This window comes from Cottoperca gobio, chromosome 7 (genome assembly GCF_900634415.1).
Source record: "Cottoperca gobio chromosome 7, fCotGob3.1, whole genome shotgun sequence".
Lineage (NCBI taxonomy): Eukaryota > Metazoa > Chordata > Actinopteri > Perciformes > Bovichtidae > Cottoperca > Cottoperca gobio.
This window is the reverse complement of record NC_041361.1, coordinates 10,039,245-10,062,263: the sequence shown is the minus strand read 5'-3', so window position 1 is coordinate 10,062,263 and position 23,019 is coordinate 10,039,245. Positions and strand designations below refer to the sequence as shown.

General features: G+C 39.2%; 1 protein-coding gene across 5 annotated transcripts in view; it reads left to right on the top strand.

The window, feature by feature from the left end:
* Positions 1 to 23,019, top strand: part of hoxc13a (homeobox C13a) — a 44,940-nt gene that overhangs the window by 7,213 nt on the left and 14,708 nt on the right. For 2 of the 5 annotated variants that reach the window (XR_003832543.1, XR_003832540.1), the window contains one exon: positions 19,578 to 19,827. The exons of the other annotated variants lie outside the window; for them this stretch is intronic. The gene's annotated coding sequence lies outside the window, so the exon portion shown is untranslated. Of the gene's footprint in view, positions 1 to 19,577; positions 19,828 to 23,019 lie in introns of those variants that run through there. 5 annotated transcript variants of the gene reach the window in all.

The window sequence follows — 23,019 nt, the reverse complement described above, 5'->3', positions numbered from 1 at the left end:
TTGTGGAATGTAAGGTAGAATTGGGGGAGGGCAACTTCATTGTCGGAACGGTTTACTATGGTTAACAAGGCCAAGTCCAACACATAACATGCATTTCTCAGCCAAATCAAGTGTCATCAGCACTTTATAAACGGACTGATCTGGGGAGAAATGTTGTTTTCAAAGTTGTACCTTTTTTGTGCTGAGTTGCATATGGCAAAGCTAATTTCCCATCTGACCATTAGTACTCTGGTCCAGTACCAAGCACAGGCAGCCTAATTCAGCAAAGGCTTGGGGAGGGTTGTGTTTCTGCCAACACAGATTGTTGGACAGATTGGCAATCCTTCACTGTGTATGGATGCAGTGTTTTTCCCTGAAATTGTTGCCCATTATAACAAATTACTTGCAAAAACACCATTAAAGTAAACAAAAAACCTCTTGCATCTGTTTTGATGCTAGGCCCGTTCCAGTTCAATTGCAACTCTGTTTCATTATCGTCTCTGTTTTACTCTTTCCTCAGTATTTTTCCATTTTGGTATTCTCTTCCATAACACTGTCTTTCCAAATTATTTTAACGTATTTCCTCCCGCTTGGGTCCCCCCTTCCCATTCGGCATCCTCAGATCTCCTTTCATTTTGCTTGCTTTCTTGGCCCACTCCTCCCCCCCCCCCACTGCTTTCTCTTTCTCCTCCACATTTTATATTTTTGGCTGAGCTGAGGACCTTTCTTAGCGCAGTGACCTTTCTGGTTTTAAATTAAGCCCCACTGCGGCATGTCTCTCTTCATAGACCGCCGGTTACGAGCCTTCAGAGAACCGCAAAGAAATAACGATTCTGATGAAATGGCCCCTTTAAAAAGCTCTTCCAAATTCCTTTTACATTTTTCTTCCCCTCTTCCCCCTTTCTGGTCGCATTAATATTCACACTAATGAGGAACATCCTAAAGAGCAGACCATGGAAAATGTGAGATGAGACACATGCACATGCCTCCCCACGTGCACATCATACACACACTGTTGCTCATTGCTAATGGCTTCTAATCAAATGCCATGTATGTTTGAAGTGATTTATGAACACTGGCCAGCGTAAGCATGCAATGTGATTGCTTGATCAGAAAGAGACCATTTTTCAATGGATAACCCAGTTTGTGGCCTTTTAGAAGAGACCGTGCTTTTACATTATGTGATTAATAGGCTTCTATTAAATTGTATTTAGATGATGAAGAGTTTTTTTACTGCAATGAGGTCATGTTGTTACCTGGCAGTTCTGAATTTGTTTCAATACTTCACATATGTTCAGAATTTCACAATATGCTGTCAACAGGCTGGTGCCGTGTTAGGAAAACAAGGCGATGATAAACCTTGATGCAGTATAGTCATACGGGACCTCCCAGGTGCTGAGTAAGATTGTAATGGCCTTGTTCACTGTCGTCATCCTCCTGTGCATAATCCTGCCTTGTTTTCGGTGAACGAAAATGAGGAGTCTGACTCAGTCAACCAAAGCGTGATGCATAAATGCCCCAAATTGAATTGCAACAACATGAGCTGTGTTCACTTTCCAAAACAACAATTAAACATACCTGTTCATTGCACCATTATAAAGCACAAGACGGAGAAAGCAACAGCAATCACGGAGAATAATCGGAGTGATTAAGCTCTCCAGTCAGGGCTGAGCTGAGGGCTGTTTCCGGACTCATGGGAAAAGGCTTCCAATGGGTGTTGTAGAAGTACAGTGTCTTGGACACACTCTGAATTTAGGTGAACTACACAGTTTTAGTCATGATTACACCACTTCACTATAATGTACTCATAAACTTGGGTGTGATGCAGACTAGGGATGTCAAAAAAATATTGATATACTGTTACAGGGACTAACCCCATTGTTCTGATTGCATAAAAAAGTGGTGTGTTCTTTACACTATGGCAGTTTTCCTAAAATTAAATATTAAAAAATCGCAATTTATTGCCTTGCTTACAGTATGACAATATATAGCAATATAATTAATCTTAACCTCTATCATGATGCATATTGAAAAGGCACAGCCCTTATGCAGACGTGTATACATAACCTTTATTTAATCAGCTAATAACATTGAGATCAAGGTTTCTTTTGCAAGAAAGGCCTGAATACAGCAGAAGAAATAAGCAAAGACAGAAGATGCACAACCAAATCCGAAACTTTGAAATCCAACAGTGGGATGAGATGTTTAAGGTGTTAAATCCATTGTAGGCTTAATTTATTACATACAATTATTTGAAGGGAGTCTTTCTTTTCCAATTGAATATCTATCTGTGCAGTATCTAGATATAAGTAGTCCTGAGATCTGCTCCGGTAGCTTTAAACTTGAAAATGGACGTGACGTGCTAAGGCAGCTTTATTAGAAGACCTTTTATAAACGAAGATAATTGTATGTAATTCTCTTCTTCTTGCTAATGAGGACCAGCCCTCCTTTTTCATATGGTGCACAGTGGTTACTATATTTATCTCCTGTATGAAGCATAAGGCACAATTGTACTTGCAACATTTAATACTTTTAAAATTCTGGAAGAGGTTAGCACCATACTGAGTTTATTGCACTGGGAGGATGGCTGTATTTAAGCACATTAGAGCTGCACTTTTTCCAGTTACATATGGTATTTTACGTCATAAAATTTCCACTGACACCCTCAGATGCAGACACCGTACCAAGAAAAAAAGAGCTTGGAAAATAATCCAAGAGCAACATAATGTGGAAATACACAGACATCAGATGTGCTGGTCTTCTCCACTAAGGGATGAACACACTGTAGCCTTGAATATTAACCCCAACCCCCATCCCCTATATGGATGCATCTAACAACATGCAGAGATGATTTCTGGGGCCTCTCTCCAAAGGTGCTTCTTGTAGCCTTGGTAACCCTAATGAATTATGGGCCAGCCCAGTTAAAATGTGTGGTATTACCCCATTCCAGGGTGTGTCCTCCTGGGTGTCTATGAATCACTGATCTCATCAGACTGGTTCTCTCTCTCTCTCTCTCCTACCTACTCTACACATCTCTCTCTTTCTCTCTCCTTCCTTCGCTCCCCTCCCCCATTCCCTGTCACACTCCAGTCCCCTGGGGCGTGTGTCTGGGATCTGCCAGGATCATCAGTGTAGGAGAGGAGAAGGCTAACTGGGAGTCCGTGGTAGCTGTAAATCTGCCCAAGAAAGGGAGGGAAGGGAACCTGCAGTGGCCACATTTGCAGCCCAGAAAGTCCAGAAGCCCCCCAGTACACTGAAAACCTCTTGCTTGCATCAACATGTGCAGACACACATGAACACAAATACTCAACAAGGTAGTTTTTACCCAGGTGTTCACTGCCATCAAAGCTCACCTAACTTAGTGTCACTGCAATTAGCGAAACTTGTCTTAGCCTGAGGGTGATAATGAGCTCTGGTGCTATATCTTTACCATTTTTCCACACAAGTCAACCAGCATGCATATACATGCTAACAGGGCATGTGCCTTTCTATAAAGGTAACAAAGACCAACATGTTTTAGAGCTAATATTGGCGGTGGTTTATTGTCGAACCCTTTCGGTTTTATGCGTTTGTTTTGCCTCATGGTAAAAACTATAAATTAAATGATGCCTTGATATGCTTATAGGAATACACATATTGTATGCACTGTAGAGAGTGTTTAGTATTTCCAAGAAAGAGGATGACGGCAAATGTTTGCTGCTGAGTCGGTGATGAGAGCTGAGTGGCATGCTGTCCAAGGAGTGGGAAGTATTATTTAATCCATGGTGCTATGCAGAGGTAATTTCAGTCTCAGTTGCTATAAAGCCCTGGAAGCCTAGCACTGATCTGTACTGCATTGCAGTGAGGTGGGCCCTTTCTTTCCCATACGTACATTTAGCTGGGTGTGATACCATTCCATAGACACACACCCTCCCTCTCCTTATCTGAGAAATAAGCATTTTTACAGAGTTTGAGCTGTAAAAGGAGAGGAGCAGATAGCCCATAAATCTAGCCATAAAAACGTTAAGTTGTCAGAGGTGCCATCAGCTATCAATCGTGTGCGGCAAGCTGATGAAGGGGAAATAGGTGATAAAAAACAGCATTTTAGGGAAATTATGTCCAGTCTTCCATTTGCGAAGTGCTGCAGTCGCATCACGGCAGAATCTTAATCACTGGCTGGTGTGGCCAGGGACTGTTCCTTGGTGTGACAGTGAGGAGTAGCACACCCTGGTGGGAGGGTTGGATATTGTGGAGGAAAGGAGAGATATAGGGGAAGGGGGGGGAGCAGCAGCAGCAGCGTTGTAGAAAATTATACAACTAGCATAAATCACTTCTACACTACCGTTTTTCTCTCTCCCTCATTTTCTCGCTTCCCCCATCTCCCTAACGCGCTCGCTCCCCTTTTCTCTGTTCATTTTCTATCCTTCATGGCCGTGCATCTCCCTCTCCTCATTTGCACTCCCACTGCTCCTCACCCTGACTGTCCCCCTGGCTTTCTGCCCTTTTATTCTTCTTTCAGTCCCTGGCCATGTGCTTCATTTGAAGCAGTGCTGGTCATCCTCACTACCCAACTCTCCATCAGTCTCAACTTCATTTCCACTGTGGTTTGTTTACATGCTTTCTTTATTGATCCACTTTTTGTTGCCTGCCAGGGATTTATCCCCTGTCCATGGGACTGTATTAGCGAACCTTGAGATTGACTTGTCTCTTTGAGATGGTTCAGATATAGTCTGTACTTGAAATAAAAGAAAATACCATCTTGGCTGACACTTATTTTACACTTTATCAGACAGCACTGTGACATGATTCCTTGTTGCTTCTTTATTGTAGAATTTTCCTCCCCAAGGGGTGGGTGTGTGTGTGTGTGTGTGTGTGTGTGTGTGTGTGTGTGTGTGTGTGTGTGTGTGTGTGTGTGTGTGTGTGTGTGTGTGTGTGTGTGTGTGTGTGTGTGTGTGTGTGTGTGTGTGTGTGTGTGTGTGTGTGTGTGTGTGTGTGTGTGTGTGGAAATTATATAAAGGCATCATGTGAGAGTACCCTTGCCGATTGAATTGATAAATGCCTTCATTGTCTGATCTGTGACTCCCTCTTTAATCTAAGGTCATTTGTTAATTAATTTGAATAGCCTTACAGGCTCTGGTTCTGCTCCAGTGGTCTTGGTTGAGTGATGTCATCCTGCACTGAGCAGACTTTAAGGACTGCGAAATGGATGCAGTGATGCATGTTCATCTGCATTGGCCCATCTAGTATATTCTGCCCTGTGTCCATTTATCAGGGGAAGGTGTTACTGAGCACAAAGCAGCCCTTAAGGAGTGAAAAGTGGCAACGTTGTAATTCTCATCTAAAAATGATGACAAAGATAGAATGGACTATTGATTGAAAATATAGAGTATAATAGTTCTAGTCCTGATGAGTTTATGAAGTTATAATGTTCATGTGGGACTGACACAACTCTGGCTTCCTTTACCAAAGTTTCTGGTCAGCGACCAAGTGGTTCTCTGTGGTCCTGGTGGTTTATGTTGAGACTTTAGATGCTCTCTGGCAGTGATCACAGTTAGCAGAGTCTTGTGTCAGGGGCTGTGCTGCCACCCTTAGTTAGACCTAGGTACTGTAATGCAGTATCCATTCCCCACATCAGTTTTTGGTGGGGCTACTCTGCAGTTCAGTCACACAGCATGTGTTTGTGACAGAGGGTAGTTTAACAACACATCTAACCTTACTGCATTACAGCTAGTGTACCAGTGAACATGCAGGCTTTATGTAAAATGGACTGTCACAAAGATATACTGTCCAACTGTGGTTAGGCTTTTCTACCCTCTCAGTGTCATTAATGTTTAAAAACTAGGCATTAACTCTGTGCGCAGTACTGTATTCCCATGCATTTTAGGTTTGATATGCATTTAGGCCGTCGTGTGTCCTTTACCATGCTCGTACTTTGCTTTATATTTGTTGATCATTTATTACCATCTTTTTTTTTTACACATGTAAATGTTACTTATTGTTGTTGCTGCTAAAGTCATCAGCATGCTGTTTTTCCAACATCAAAGTTGTTCTACAGTGGTCACTGGATCAGCTTGAAACACTTCTCCATGCATATGTAAACTGTTTAATTGCTCACCAGCCAAAAACTGGTGAGCAATTATAGGTTTTGGCTTTCCAGCATTTCCAGAAAAGGAAAATGAAAAGGAAAGGCTCTGATCTCAGCAGTGGATGCATAACTCCAAAGACATTTGACATGAATTGTCTCAATTTCCTTTGTCAAGGCTGCAGTTAGTTTTATTGTGTAGTTTTTAAAAGATGAGGCTGTCATAAAGCTGGCCTTCACTTGAGAGTGTGCACTTTTGCAATGCTCTGAATACTATTGTTTATCTTATGTATGTATTCAGAAGCTCATTGTTTTTTGTGTGTTTTTAAAGATTTGAAAGAAGTAATAAACCTCTGAGGATTTCAGATGATGTGCTTCTTTGCCCCCCCCCCCCCCCCCCCCCCTCTGGATCAGTTGTGTCTCTTATTGACCCCAAACAAAGCAAATGGCGGGTGAGAGGGAATATGACAGATTTGTAAAACAGATTTTTTTTCCTTCTGGGGTTTTCTGTTTTAGGGAGTGGTTTTCCTTTCTGGTGAAATGTTAGTGCAGTGACGGCTGCATCTGCCAGGGGGCAGTCGAGCACTCACAAGAAGGCAGCACAGAGTCACAGTCCTGCCTCTGCAGATCTTCATTTCTCCCTTTGTGGCAATATTGCAGTTTCTGTCCTTCTATCAGAAAGTTGCTAATCAAGCATATCTGTGTAATGTTATATATCATTGTTGAGATTAGTACTACTATTTGAATTATTATTTTGAGTTGTGGATATAGTTGTGTGAAGCTCTGCTGTAATTAGAAGCACTCACTGGTTTATATCCCCTATTAATGTTCTCTTCATTAGCATTAAATCATGTCAGTCATTTTCTATTTGGAGGTCAGAGGAGGCAAAATGAGGGATGGAGTGAAAATGGTCTTATGTATAGGACAATGTCTAGGGGGAAAAGAAATGTTAGGACTATAACACATTAATGTTAAAGCATTCAAAAAGTTTAAACTGCATACATAAAAAGAACATTTATTCACTCTCCAAAGTAAGCTTGCCAGTTACAGTTCAATGAATTCAAAATGTGTAGTTGTAATTTTGTACCCATAAAACTGTTAAAAGAATTTCATTCATTTCACTACTACTCATTTCCCATTTATGAGCAATAAGAAATAGATACATTAATGTTATTGCACATTTGAATAATGCTGCTGCACTAAACTTCTTACCGAACATTCACACACTGGTTTTCTTTTATTTAAAACCAAAGAAAGTAAAACCAAGTAATGATTCCAAGTTTTGAAAGCAGCCTCCATTTTGTATTATTATTTATATTCGTTGTAATGCTTATTTATTGGTTTATAATAGGTCATTATAAAACTAAATATTGCTGTTTGTTTTCACAAGTCATTTGTTTCCTTTGACTGTCGGTGGGATTAAAGATTTGCTGCTTTTGCTTAGCGGGTGTTTGTATGTTGATTGCAAAAGTATGGTTGCATAGCACGCTGTGTAGGTCTCTCTGTTATTGTGCTATAAAGGAGATTATATCCTAGGTTTAAACTTGTTTTTCAAGCCCAATGTCACTTCTGTTTCCTCAGCCCTCCATAGAAGAAAAGTCATAAACTTTTTTTTTTTTTTTTTTTCGAGCAACCGTGTTAAAAAGAACACCTGTAACTCGACACACAGACTTCTCTACTCAAATGCCAGGGGCAACTTTATGACTCATGAGAATGGGGACACACGGCTAAATAGATAGTTTGTGTACAAGCCTCTCGTTGAGCATTCCCCTTGGTTTCAAACAAAACGTGCATTTGGACAACATCTGAATGGAGGCCATTTTGGTTTGGCCTTATGTTTGCACAGCCCTGGGACTGTGCAGACGCTAGTGGGGGAAGGGTGGGCTGCTGCTGCTACCTCTACCCTGAAGACTCCTGTTAATGTTTTAGTCATTGTGGAGCCGCTGGGCTGGGAGACAGATTCAGTCAAAAAGCATTTGAGCACCCTCAGGTCCTCAGAGTGATTTACTGCGTATTTGGACATCTGCAAAGAGCTTTTGCACCTTGAAATTCTCTCTCTCTCACTCCCTGACTATCTCTCTTTGTAGTAGTAAACCCTTGGGAATGTTCTGTCATACTGAGTCACCTTGAAGGTATCCAAGGTAGTCACTTCCTGTCACCTTCTCCCTCAATGATCCACCCCTCAATCTTACCTCATCGTTCTATCACCTACAAACCTTCTGCTTGGGCCTCAACCACACCCCTCTCGTCTCGGCCGTCAGATTTAATGTGTGCTGCTCCTGCTCCTGTGTCTCTTAGCCCACCTCTTGCTCACCAGCTGGACACATCAATCTATGTGACAGGTGCTTGTCAGTCTGCTCCTTAATGGGCAGGATCCCAAAAAGGAAACGCAAAGTCTTAGACTGCACAACTCTAATACGGGGAGAGCAAATGTGTCGATATATGAACAAGTCTTTATAGGATATCTATCCTCACTAACAAGACAAGTGTAGCTAACTGATAAGCGGTTATGAGTAAGTTACGTTACCTTGACAAGTTGTATTTACTGCTTTGTTGCCTATGGCGGCCACCCTGAGTCAAGTGAAGAGGAGAGCAGTCAATGGTCATCAATAACAGGTCTGTGTGGTGTGGGTGGTGCAGGCTGTGTGGCATGTGTTTTAGAAGTGATGGCCAGAGGCCCTCCGTCTCTGTGGCTCTGCAAATATGGTCATTAGTATCTGTGTCTCCATAACTGGGACTGTTGCTGAAGAAGCCCAAACATATCTGGTATGCAGTGTTTAGGAGGCACGCAGACAGGATAATTGCTGGGCAGAAACTGGCCGTAGCTCCAGACTTTCAAGTGCTCATTGCCTTTGAGTGTTTTACACCCCAAGTGGCTGAATAGCCCTGGGGAAACGAGGTCTGCATTGATTTATTGCTCACCCTTAAGTCTTTTGTTTCTTAAGACCAAGGACAACTCAATCAGCCACCAAAGAAGTCTCAAAATTGAGTTTGTAATATCATTAATGATTGACTGGTTAGTTGTTACACATAGGAATCTGAATGCCATAGAAGTAAACATGTAAAATACAGCTAGTGTGCTAAGCCATTATTCCTTACTGGTGCATTCCCTGACATGTTTGGCTGCATTTCATAACCACAGCCGTCTCTCCCTGCCAGTTAGCAGCGATTAAACACAGGAACAAACTGTTCTCATTGAGCCGGAGTAAGACTTGGAACATCGCGAGGGTAAATCTATCTGCATATCAAAGAATTTGTCGGTTGCTGCAACATCTTTTGTAAATACCAAGCTCTTTGATAGCAGTGCAACGACAGTGAAGGGAAACACTGTTACTTTGTGTGCTTGTTTTGTGTACGAATGCACAAGTTATACATCGCTGAGTAAAATTACACCAAAAGATTAACTGTCGTGTCTCTCTTCATCGCTCCTAGCCTCCCTCACTTTCTTGTTAAAACACACAAAAAAGACTTCATAATTAGTTGCATATGGTAGTCAACTAGCATACCCATTTATTTGTGTGTTGGCCAAGACATGTATACAGTCAAATGTTATGTCTTGCCATAAACATATTTATTGTTATATTATACACTCGTGGGGATGACACAGTGATTGACACCACAATGAGGGAAAGAGTAGAGAGGCTCTGTATGACTTTGCATGCCATTAAGGGCATTTTTATAACCGCAAAATAGCTCGAGCTAACATAAATCTGTGTTAGAATTATGGTCTTGTCAGTGGTGTGAAAAATAAAGTTTTATTTAACATTTAGCATTTATTTCCATTTTATGGATGGAAATACAGAAGCTTGGCACTCTAGTAAAATGTAATGCAAATGGATTGTTAAAAATGCCTTTGTGTTTTTGTCAGATGTGTTCAACCATCATTTTACTGTTTTTAAGGTACACCTTATAATACAATGCAACACAACTGATAAATTAGTTAAACCAACAATTATCTGACTTATTCTTAGTATGAGAAAGGTAGTATTCATTGGAGGGATGTTGTATTCAATTACACTATATTATACAGGGTTTCTTTTGTTTGAATTTGTAAGTCAAAATAACATGAACTGTGTTCTTTCTCCCTGTCATGTGACAAAGTGACGCATACATGTCTGATATTTCTGTCTGAATCCAGACTTTTGCTGCCTACAATGCTATTTCACGCTTTGTCTACATTTTGACAGTGAAAGAACTCTCTTCAAAGAATCAGCTGAGACTAATTGTATATGCACAATAACTAGATGGTTGTTGCCTCAACCAGTTTAGTCTAAACTGCAAAACCTTTGGCTTGTGTTTGGCTCAAATTAGAGCGGGAATATGTGTCCATTTCAACAAACCCCTGCTTAGCCCTCTAAGGTATGGCTTGAAGTATGCTAAACCCCAGCCAGCAGCCAGTACTTGCCAGCACTATAAATGCCCAGATGTCAGTACCTAAGCAACGCTTGACATGAGGAAAAATGATTAAGACCAGCAGAATCTCCGATACACACCATATACCATCAGCTGCTGAGAGATAAATATTTCCTTGAGGTTATCGCCTCAATTAAATCCGTCAGAACTGACAGAAAAACAATGCATTTTCAAACTGTAGCTTTAAGTTATGTATATAGGTTCATGGGCTCCACAATGCTCTACTATGCCCATAGGCGTAATGACTCATTTCAAATGTACATTTACATTTTGGTGGACATTTTGCAATATACCTTGCCTTGTAACCCATTCGATATCTAGCCAGAAATAAATAGTGACAAAGGCTTTCTGGCATTTTGATTAGAGGCTACCGAATGGCTTCCATGTTGCTCTAAAATGGTTCGTAGTGGTGGAGACATAGAGTTGGAAGGCGGTAGTGAAAAAGAATGACATCAGCATATGTAAAGGAAAACATATGAAGTCTAATTACGTAATATCCTTCATTGCCGTAATGGTACGTGAGGTTGAACTCCTTCACAGGTGTCAAAAAAAGACGGGAAACATTTCTGAATAATTAATATGGAAAAATCGTTAAAGAAGGCAGGAAAGGTGGAGCCATGTTACGCGGAGGGGTATTTCCTCCATTTGGGCCAAAGTGGACAAGAACGGGTGGATCTTTTTCTGTGTACAGTTTGAACTACACGCACATGACCAAATAAGTCCCCAAAGCCACACTATACTCCACCTTCCTTTGATGCAAAGGGTTTTGTGGTCGGATTAAAAATAATACTTTTTGCAAGGATTTTATGACAATGGTATATGCATATTCTCGTGTAATTATTTACAGGGACACATTAAGGCTCCAGACATGGGTGTGTGCTCATGCAGACATGGAAAACAGTGAAGTAGAGGGGAAACTGCTTAGATGAAGGGAATTAAAGACCTTGTCAAATGGACGTATGTGGTTAACTCTGTAGAGGTGCAGCAGTCAGATTCACAGCTTTTGCAGTTGTAGACGAGTTTAAGAACGTGTGCCAAATGCAATCATAAACAAACAGACAACCTCCCACCGAAAGTTAAAACAAGCGATTGGAGTAAATTTAATTCCTAAATTTATAGCCTGAGTTCTTTATACAAAAATGACAGTAAGTGACTGTTAAACAAGATTAAAAAAAACAGTTTATTGATTGTTAAAGGTCTAGTAAAGAAGACCTTTATTTTTGAGTTACGATGTGATGAAAAAACTGTGAAAAGCTATAGCTCATGAAATATCTATAAATACTCCTAATATAGCCAAAACTGTATAATAGTTTTTGTTACACCTAATTTGAAACGGGAACACATATTCAGTGTTATACTCCATGTATGTGTCAGTCAAATATTGGATTACGAAGAGATTTTACAGGTACAAGTTTGTCTCTTCACATTTTCCCAGTCGCTGCAGTAAAATAGATTTTTTTTTGTTTAAGAAGCTCGATTTTATCTGAATAAATAAAACTAAATAGCAGATTTTCTTTCCAAAACTTAACATTTAACTGTCCATCAACTAATAAATCACCTTGAAATTGGTTCAATATATTTTTATCCAGTGTCTGTATGTGCATTTAGTTGTGTTGTATCATTTCCAGGTTGTTGGTTGTTATTGGACAGTAAAACACCTTATACCTTAATACCTGGTATAAGTGGAGAAGAAATCTGGGAAATCTAACTTGCATGAAAACTGGCATTTTCCTAAATTCAGTATTTAAATTGCAAAGCTAGCCAGTTTACATTTAGCACACTAGCCTTAAAATGGGGGGAATTATTCATTCCATCTATATCTATTTATCTCCATTTTTATCACTTTATGTCCGTTTATCTGTACTGTAAACCAATCAAACCATTTAAATCATTCTTCTTGATTTATGCTTTTCACTGCAGCTGGGTTGAGTCCTCGTGTCTGTGCATTTATAGCCATCTTGTTACGTGTGTGTGCATTTGCGTGCAGGCTGGTGTGTGGTCCCTGCAGTCTGGCTTTGTTAGGAAAACCTGTCACGTCTAGATTTTGTCTCTATATAATTTAGTCTTGCTTGGATGGATAAATGCATTTAAAAGAATGGCACTACTGTTATCTGGCTTAGATGGTGATATGATGGTCTGTTGGTACGTTTGTGAGGATCTCGTGGAAAGACGGCTCTTAAGCACAGCTTCCAAACTGTCTGATGCTGTCCACCCTGCGATAGTCTCCACCTCTGTGATTCGTCTGTTTGGATCTGCACTTTCCTTACGATAAGAATAAAAGGCTTCAGATTCAATTATGTGATGTGTCTGTCACCATATGATATTAGATGCACTTATCATAAAATATAAGCTGGCTAACCAGCTGCATATTAACCACACAGAAGTGAGAATGGTTTTGTCTTCTCATCTAAATCTTGGCAAGAAAGCAAATAAGCAAATTCCCAAAATGTTGAACTATTCCTTTGAATCCACTGTGACGCTTGCTCGGTACTTTAAATGGTTAAGATCGTAAACAACAACCTCCTCAACATTCAAACTGACAGTCAAACGGAGCGTCAGTTTGAACAGAAAAGATTGTGGCACAGAACATCACCATGCTGGGCTTGGGTCCATTGATTAATTTATAAAAATCAGAGTGGAGTATCTAGATAATTGTTCTCTATCGATTTGCTCTTAAATGCTGACACAACCTCTGACCCTCACTACCAAGCTTCCACTGTAAAGTGTGAGGAATATGCAAGATACATTTTCTAATTTAATTTCTAGCACTAAATGTCCAACAGCTGATGTTATATTCTATACTTGCTTCCTTGAAAAACAGTCAGCTGAATAATTTTATCTGGATTTCTGCATTATAACCCTATTAGACTGGGATTTAACATGCGGTCTTGAGCTCTAGAGTTTTGGCAAGTGGCATGACTCTAGGGATGTCTGTCTGTTGATTGGTCCAGACTGAAGTACTGTATGTCAACAACTATCCAATGGATGCTGTGAAATTCAAGGTCCCCTGAGGATGAAGCCTCATGAATTTGGTTTTCTCCTTGTTTTACGTCTTGCAACACCAGCAGATTGACATTATTGGCTTTTAGTGTCTTGACAACTGTTGATGGATTGCCTTGAAATGTGGTTCTGATACCCATGGTAGGCATGGGACGATACGAACATTTCATGTCACTATTGTCCTGGCCAAATTAATTGTGATTCACGATATTATCATCAAAAAATGCTTTAAACTCTACACTAAAAATGGCACTAAAACATACTGGAATCGCTTAACATAACATTTAGTTAAGTATCAAATATTTAATGCACAGATGGGACACACGTTTCTTTTTTGTGAACATCCTTGTTAGTGACCAACAAGGACGGCAATGGCCCTTTGGCCCCCCCTTGCTCGGACCACGCCCATCTTTGAAACTCGACCTTCATTTTGATCTTAACTACACATCTGTAAAGTTTTGCGAATGCGTCTTGCGCGGTTGTAATGCTATCGCGGTAAAACAAATCTGTCCACAGACAGACAGAAATATAAGCACCTGGCAAAGTACTCAACATGGCTTCTGTGGTATTTCAGGCTACAGTAGGTGCCTCCTCGACCACATTTTGTCATGATGACTCACACACAGACTCACAAGCTGAAAACAATACCAGCATGGCTGTCGTGGCTGGTTAGAAATAGCAACATTGTGCAGAGTCTGTTCTTTGGTACGTGGTGATTCCTGTATTTCTAAAGTCTAAAAATCCTATATTGTCACAACCCTAAGCTAAACAGAATCCTAATGATTTTGGTGATTCCCCGACGATTAATCGATGAGGTTCACTGAGGTTCATTTGTGGTTTTGATTGAAATGTCTCAAAAATGCTTTTATGGGTTCCATTACATTTTTTACAGACATTTATATCTCCCTTAACTTTTCTTCTAACACCATTGTTGAACAATACTTTGGTTTATGACTAAATACCTGCAAAACTAATTTCCATCAGCCTCTGCTGTACTTTGTTTAGTGCTGGTGAGCAAATGTTAAGATGCTGACAGGCTAAACTTAAATGTTGAACGTGGTTAACATTATACGTATTATATTATCATTGTGAGCATCAGGCTAGGCGCCAGGATAAAGTGACTAAGGGCGCAGGTAAAGATTATAAATACAGTTCATTAATTAAACCATGCGATAGACTCAGAAATGGTAAATACCAACAGCACAAAGATGCTGTTTTAAAATCAAAGAATACATTTATGAATCGCAGCACTCGCATAACAACGTAGCACCATTGGAGCCTAAATCTATTTGGATTTTATGAAGGATTCTCTGCCAATAAAGCTGTTTGTGGCTTTCATCTCTCTCGCTCTCGCTCTCTCTCTCTCGTCTCCCGTCTGTAGATTGGTACAAAATAGAATTAGGGCCCAAAGTTCTATTTACTACGAATAGTAAGCAAGCTTAGAAACTTAGAAGTGACATGTTCTGTTTGTCTATCGATCTCCTCTGCTCAGCACCGCCCCTACACACACACACACGGCCCCTACACAGTACACATGACAACAGCGAGCAATACAGACAGGCTACATAAATATTAAACAGAGGTGGCAGAAATTATTACTGAGGGGGCTAAGCCGTCTTAAGCCCCCTCATGGGGCTGGGCCCGGTGAGCATGTTGCCATGCTGACATTTGCTTTTAGCTCAAAGCAGCACTTTATCTGAGTGCATCCTCACGGAGCCACTAGCATGGCTGTAGACCCTCAGTCTTGTTTAAATATGACTCCAACATTGTGTTGTGTAATGTCCAAAACATATGTGTATACCTTGAGACTGAGATTTTTTCTGATTTAGGCCATTGTTAGGGCTCTTCTAAAACTTAAGCTCGACTGAGAGGTATCATTAATTTGTACATGTGTACATACAGTATATATACTGGGAAACAAATGGGTGATTTTAGACAATAACTATATTAATAATTAAAAACGGATGCCTTTGCTTATACCTGTCTGTAGAGCTACATTTAATATATACTTGCTCACTGCAATTAAAAAAATTAAAACTTTCTATAGCTCGACTAATGCAAGACAGAAAATATTTATGCCAAAAAAAAACTGTGGATGTTATATCAATGCTTTCCCCCCTGGTCTTCCTCTAGACTCCTGACTAAAACTAAAGAGAGAGAGCTTATTCAGATGAACTACATCTGTTCCCTGTATCTTTTTAAAACTTGATTTTGAAGTCATTTTGCGTGTATATAAAGCTCCTGATGGCCTAGCCGGTGCTGTATTGCAGATTCCTTGGACTTTATGTGCCTTCACGTTTACTCAGATCTTCCACTGTGGGTTTGGTAGATGATCTTATAAGAACATTTGACATGCAGCTTTTTTTCAACTCTGCTCCCAGACTAGAACGGTCTATTATGATCTTACAGTTGAAATGGCTATTATAGTACTCAAGTAAAACTAACGCAACAACATAAAAAAAAAAAAGGATATTCAAAAATAATTTGTCCAAATAATGAGATTTTAATTCAGTTGGTACACTTGCTTTTCAGGTACAATAACACACGAGCATTTCAAAAGCAACAGAGAGCAGAAATGAACAAAGCTGATCTGAAAGGGACCATTGCACATCGCCCCAGTGACTTTATTGCATTTCACTTTATTGCAAGAGACTTAGTCAAAGATCCAACATTTAACATCTTTAGAAAAGAGTGGATGGCCCACCAACCCCACACCCATTTAATTAGTTTTTCAGTCAGTGGACACACAAACAAATATATTCTATAGGAGAGTGACACAGTGTAGCTAGAATTTCATACTTTCGACATTGCATGGCTGGTTTGAAAATGTCCATCAGTCTTCTTTAGTGGCCCGATCACCTGCTTTTACATATATGAATGTTTAGGGTAGTCTGAATACTTTCAAGAAATGGCTCGTCTGTTATACCTTCTCTAAAACTGAGTCAGCCGAGCCCTTTTCTGTCAGAGGAGCAGGGAGCACACAAATCATTCACACAACTGGCGGTAGCACTACCGCCACAGAATAGTAAAGCGCTTCTACTCAGAATTCTAGTATCTCCTTTGCCCAATAAACTGGTCATATGTTGCCTCATTCATTAACAAGACGAAGAGTCTACAGCCATGCTAGCAGATCTGTAAGGCTCTGCTGAGGCGCAGCAGTGCTTTGATCTAAAAGCTGACAACAGCACGTGAACTTGCTCCCAATGACGATGATAACATGCTGATGTTAAGCAGGTATAATGTTTACCATGTTGACCATCGTAGTTTAGCATGGTAGCATGCTAACATGTGTACCAAAAACAACAAAGCTAAGGCTGATGTTGCTAGTGCTAGATGAAAGTCCCAACAATGAGAGTAGAATTTAAATATCATTGACTACAAATAAGTATTTAAGTAGTAGCATAATTAATTCATCTCAATAGAGTAATATCCTAATAAGCTAACACTATTGGAGCATACCATATACTGTGATCACAACGTCCTGGTTGGATTGTTGTATATCATTCCCCTCCCTCTGTCCCTTTGTTTCCTATCACTTCTGAACTGTTTGCTGTAGTTAATTTTAAAGAAGCACAACTAGATATTCGTGTGATTTGTTTTTGTCATTGTTTTGTATCCAAACTGTTGGAAGTAAAATAAGAAAAGCGTGTTTCTTTTGATGTTCAACATGAAACTATTTGTTTTCCATCATTTTGATGTTTCATAAATGTCGAGCAGAAGGGAAAGCGACTGTTTCCCCGTTTGAATTTGATGACAGTATTTTGTAGGTTTATCCTTTTTTTCTGGTTCACTAGTTGTTTGCACAGATATTTGTGCATTTATGGGAAAAACGCTTTTAAGTATTACCGTTCGGTAATACCAAACAAAGTAGACGTATCACATTATGTCAATTGCCCAGCAGTTTTTTTCAGACTTCATATACATTACTTAGTGATTGGTGCCTGCAAAAGCAACAGACCATGGCTCACTCTCTGATTGCCTGTTTACAGGGCTCTGACACTTTTATAGCCCTCCTAATACCATTACAAAGTATTACTTCAACAGCGGGGCTCTCGCCTTTCCTGTAGAATTAGATACAAAAGGCGGTTTGCTGTGATCAGTTGAGCAGCACAGTTGTGGAAATTAGTTTTTGTTGAGGCTGCATAAAGACATTTTAACTTCCACATTGTCAGTGGTGAACTGTCAGATTTTTATTTAATTACCAAAGACCGAAGACAGTGTTTGCCTCAAAATTGAGATTACGAACAATAATATCTGGAAAGTTGTGCTGCCTTCACGCTTCAGGGGTCATAAAAATGAGGATCTTTTAATTGTTTTAATGCAATTTAATTTTTAAATTACAAATAGTAAAAGGCTCAACACTGAAATGGTCATAGCTTGAAAGATTTTCTCTGTGCATGTAAACTTCAGACATTGTTGACATCATATCAAAAGTAGGGTAGTGTAATCGAACACCAATGATGTGTCACAAACAGGGCAGTAACTAATTCATTATTGATGGTTATTTTCTTGCTTCATTAAAAAAAAAAATAATAATCTGTGAAATGTTAGAACATTCAAAGTTGTGTAACGTTTGACCAACAGTCTCAAAACACAATGTATTCAGTTACTATATTTAAGAGCGAAAAGCAACAAATCCTCACATTTGAGAAATGTGGAACTAACAAATGTTTAGCATTTTACCTTGAAAAACTCCAATAATTGATTGGATAATTAAAATAGCTGCAGATAATTTTCTGTCGAAAGACTAACGGATGAATCAACTTGTAGTTTCAGCTCTTGTCGCAAAGCATCTTTACGAGTCCTTAGTAAAATCCTAGAGTGTTGAGATTAAGACTGATCTAATTCTTGATTATTGTTATGGGACAGATGTCGTAACCAAAGTGCAGCAAAGGGTTTTGAGCATTTCTGATGCTAATGAATAAGATTATCACAGAGTGCAATTGCTAGCAGCAGATAAATATGAAAGGTGGCAGTTTGGAAAAACTCTGTCTCTGTGGAGATGTATTGACCGGAATAACAGAAAATACAGAAAGCTGCCGCATAAATGAATTTATTACAGGCAATGCTCTCAAATCATTTTTGAACTTGTATCTGCAGAATGGTTTTAAGCAAACTTGAGCATGACATTTATTAAGATCTGGGAACCAAACATGTTTATACAAAAATGTTGACAATCATTTCACTGGATAAATCAAATATTTCACCGGCTGGTGGTGCTAGATGAAAAGTCAGAGAATCACCCAAATCATTAGGATTCATATTGATACCAAGGACTTCTGTTTAAAATGTCGTAGCACTGCATGTATGAGCTGTTGAGAGATTTTAATCTGGGCAAAAAGTTGTGGACCAGCACGCTTCAGTGTGACTAAAAGAAAATAGGTAGCAGTTGGTTGCTAAGACACTTGTTTCAGCTGCCTCGCAGTAAAAGCGTTCCAGTTTGTGTTATCAATAGCTTGACACAGTAAGGGGCGTTACTGCAGCTCTGATGGCACACCAAAAAAAGAGGGATCCGAAAACAGCGAGGTTCCTATTTCTTTAGATGAATGTCAGCACAGAAACCCAGGAGTGAAACACAAATCCAAATCTCAGAAACTCAAACTCAAAAGTGAAAGATACAAATAGCTGTGAAGGCTCAGTTGCAGGCAGGCACCTTCAAGGATCACTCTTGCTGTCGAGCAGAACCATAATATTAAATCCATAATATGCGTTGTTTCCCCCCCCTGCACAGTGGAAATGCCCATGAGCATGCCACACCCCGGGGCTGTGCTACGCTACACAGCAAAGAGTGTCCCATTCCCTTTTAATGAAGATGCTGCCGATTGGCTGTCTTCTGCTTGGTATTCTTTTGGCATAAAGCGATTTGCGGGTTTGTATCCATGTATTATACTGCTTTAAGTTACTTACTTTATATTATGTTACATGATTTGTTGGTATTGAAATCCTTCAATTTGATTTATTTTTGTGTTCTTCAAAGCCGAACCAACCCGACATTCTGAACTCATTGTGCCCCATGTCTGTCTTCCTGTCTTTACTTGAGTCCCTGCAGTGACTTTTAGAAACTGATCTTGTAAATTTGTACATTCTCCTTTTTTAAAAATGATTTCTTGATTTTGTTTCTCAGCTGCTGTCGTGCCCGACCAGTAACGGGCAGCTTGAACACTGTGTGTTTGAACAGCCAACTGATCTTTTACACATACCTCCGGTACACTCCTGCAGGTAACTGCAGGTAACTGCATCTCAACTGACTTGAACTACATTTCCAGGACTTTCATTAACCTCTTATTTGCATATTTTACCATTTTTGGTTATTTTTTTAATCCAGTGCCGACACTTTCAGATTACTGCAGTTTCCCCACTAATTTAGATTTTCAGTTTCCGTCTGTTCTGTGACATGAACCACACTCTTGCTGCTCCCAGTGTAACTAAATGAAAAGTCTCTCAATGGAAATGATTAGCCGTGTATTTGTTATAGCTGTTATTTAGATGACATCTGTAGTTTTGTATTTATTTCCACATGTTCACATCTCTCCTGCAGTATAAAATATACTGTGGATTTGTTTAATTCAGGATACAGATTCGAGAGTTTCTCCACTCGCCGTTAATCAGACTGACAACAAGCATTAACTAGTGAGTTTGAACATTTTATGGAGCAGTTGCCTGCTTTAATACATACATCATGCTCACAGTATGCTTTGAGGGTACAAATTCAAAATTTGGAGCCCTCAATTCAGAAACACTTTGTCACTAGAACTCTAGTTTTGGAGACTTTAGTAGAAGTATATTAAAGTTTACTTTTTTTTTATATAACTGCTAATCCCCCTCAAACTCGCAGCCCATAAAATCAGCGGTGAAGAAGGCACTCTTGAAAACCTGCTTTAGCATCTGCATCTATTGGAGAGAAGAACCAAACGCACCGGAGTAAGGATTTAGAGGAAAGGTGAAAAGGGGGAGAAAAGTCAGGATTTATTTGCCTTCTAGCCATAAAATGGATGTAAAACCTGCTGTAGCCACTTGAAAGTTGTTGTCAGTGAGTGACTCAGCTGGCCCCGCAGTGCCTAAAGGTTTGATGTAAATTATCCAGGGAAATTAAACTTTCATAAAGTACATTTTATTTTTCTAAATACGGATTTACTATCATCTAAAATAACGAGAGATGGAACATGAATGATCTTTATGAAGCGAATTGTAGCAGCAAATTACACAGATATAGAAAAAAAATGAAAATATAATACCAGAATAGTGGAGCAACTGCACAATCGAAACACGGGGAGCACATGATGGATGTCTATTAGTCTATTAGTGTGCAAAATAAGAGCAGTGCAGTATGATGAAACTTATTTGGAAAGCAGTGACAGATGAATTCGCCATGCATAGAAATTAACGAAGAAATATGCAGAATATGTTTTGTGTAAAGTGTATTATCAGTAATATTTTCTTCATTGTACAAGGAAGAAAACAAGATTGTACAGATTGTATTTATTTGGATTAGCAGGTCTACAGAAAACACTGTATAGCGTGTTTACAGAGACTGTATACACTTTATACAGAATCACTGTATAAGAATATAAAATGTATTATTGTATTATATATTATTATTAATGTGCAGTGTACAGGATGCAAAGATACTGTTGTAGTTGTCTTGCTCGTTTATAAAAAATGGTGGTACAGAAAAAATAATAGTGAGCAAAAACTTTTGCTTATTTTATTTGGAGACGATTGTTTGTTTCTAAGATGTAAGAACTTGTGATTTGGACTCTGCACTGAACTCTGAACTGCACATATGCAGAGACTTTGAGACTTTTTTCCAAACGGTAGATATCCGGTTTTGGAAAAGCTCCTCTTGTGGTTATTATACCCACACGCAGTATGGGAACAAGCTGTAAAAACGACATTTCCTTGCTCAGTGGAATGAGTGCATAAATAAACACACACACTCTTTCTGCCCAGACTGTCCATCATTCTCCATCAAACTGCTCCGAGTTGTGTTAGCGTGCAGGCGTAGTCTTTAAAGAGATGGCTGTGAGAATCTTTGCAGATCTCATATGTTGTCTTTCTAAATGTTTCTAAATGTACTCGTGTGTGTGTGTGTGTGTGAATGATGTGTTCAAATGAATGAAGTCCAATCTAATAACGTCATATTATTAAACTGTACAGTGAAATATCTGATGACAATGATTCTGTATTTTAGTAGTACAGGTTCTGAATGTACGACGGTATTTGATTAAAACATTAGTCTTCAGGTTAAACAATAAAGCCATCGGTTTCTTTGTTTTGTTTTAGCAACCAACACGGATGACCTACATTCACAAATATGTTCTCTTGTTCTGAGTTTAATTATACACAATTCATTAGTCGGTTTTTAGCTGCAGAAACAACACAATTACTACTCTCTGTTTACTGTTTGCTTGTTTGATGCTGTAATCGCTGTTTCAACCTTATTAAGATACTTTAAAGGTCAATTGCACCATTTCTGCTAATACATCCTAACTGATTATGGTGCTGACGGGTGTTCACATGCAGCTTTAGGTACGTGTGAATCACAGTTTTTCAGGGACGTCTCACTCCAGTGAATCTCAATTTTTTTTCTTCTCACAAATACTTGTTTGACCCTCGTGGGTTGCCCCACTTCAGTTTTTTGTTACGCTTCTCAGACGATACAAAGACAGCACAGACTGTGTCTTTCTCCTATGGAAGCAATAACCGAGTGAATGAAATATGCACACTGCTGAACTGAATCCTGGGTAATATTGTTCAGATCTTGCTTTACCGGTAGACATAACATAAAGGCTAAAGGCAAAACAGGATAATGATTACTTTAATGGGAAACATACTCAGAGGTGATTATTGTACATTATATGATAGTATAGTTTACAGCACATAAGATACATTAAAATACATTTGTGACAAAAAATCAGTGAAAAATAAAGATAAAATGTAATGACTAATATTAATGTTTACTACTGTGGCGAAGTCGACTACTTAAAGACGATATTGGATTTGTGAAATATAATTATGCAGTAAAACAGAATTGCATGAATAGAACAAAATGACGTCATATTACTTGCTACTTGTATTATTGCTGGTCTTGTAAATGTATATATGATTTGGTGAAACACTCGCCACAAAGTAAGATGAAACTACAGAAAGGACACTGGCTCATGGCTGCAGCAAAGAGGTTCTTCATGTTCACTAACAAGTGTTTCTAGTAAATGATGTTTAAGGTGTATTTAAGATATTGTTTTGACATCACTGCAGTAAAGCAAGACAGTGAGAACAACTGCGTCGTATTGCAGAAGTTCCAAATTGATTTAAAACAGTGCTCATTTAGCAGCCTGTCACATCTGGCTCCAGCTTAAAACTGCCCACCCGATCAATTTCTCTGCTTTAAGAGCCAGTGCCTCGCAGTCAGTTCAATCTGTAGTTTTGGGAATGTCATTTAATTGCAGTTTATATGGTAAGGTTGGCTTATTAAATATACTGTACATCTCTACCAGTTCTTGTATTCACACAGATTATTGTCTTTTTGTGTTTACTCTGACCTTTTTAAAGCAAGGTCACAAATA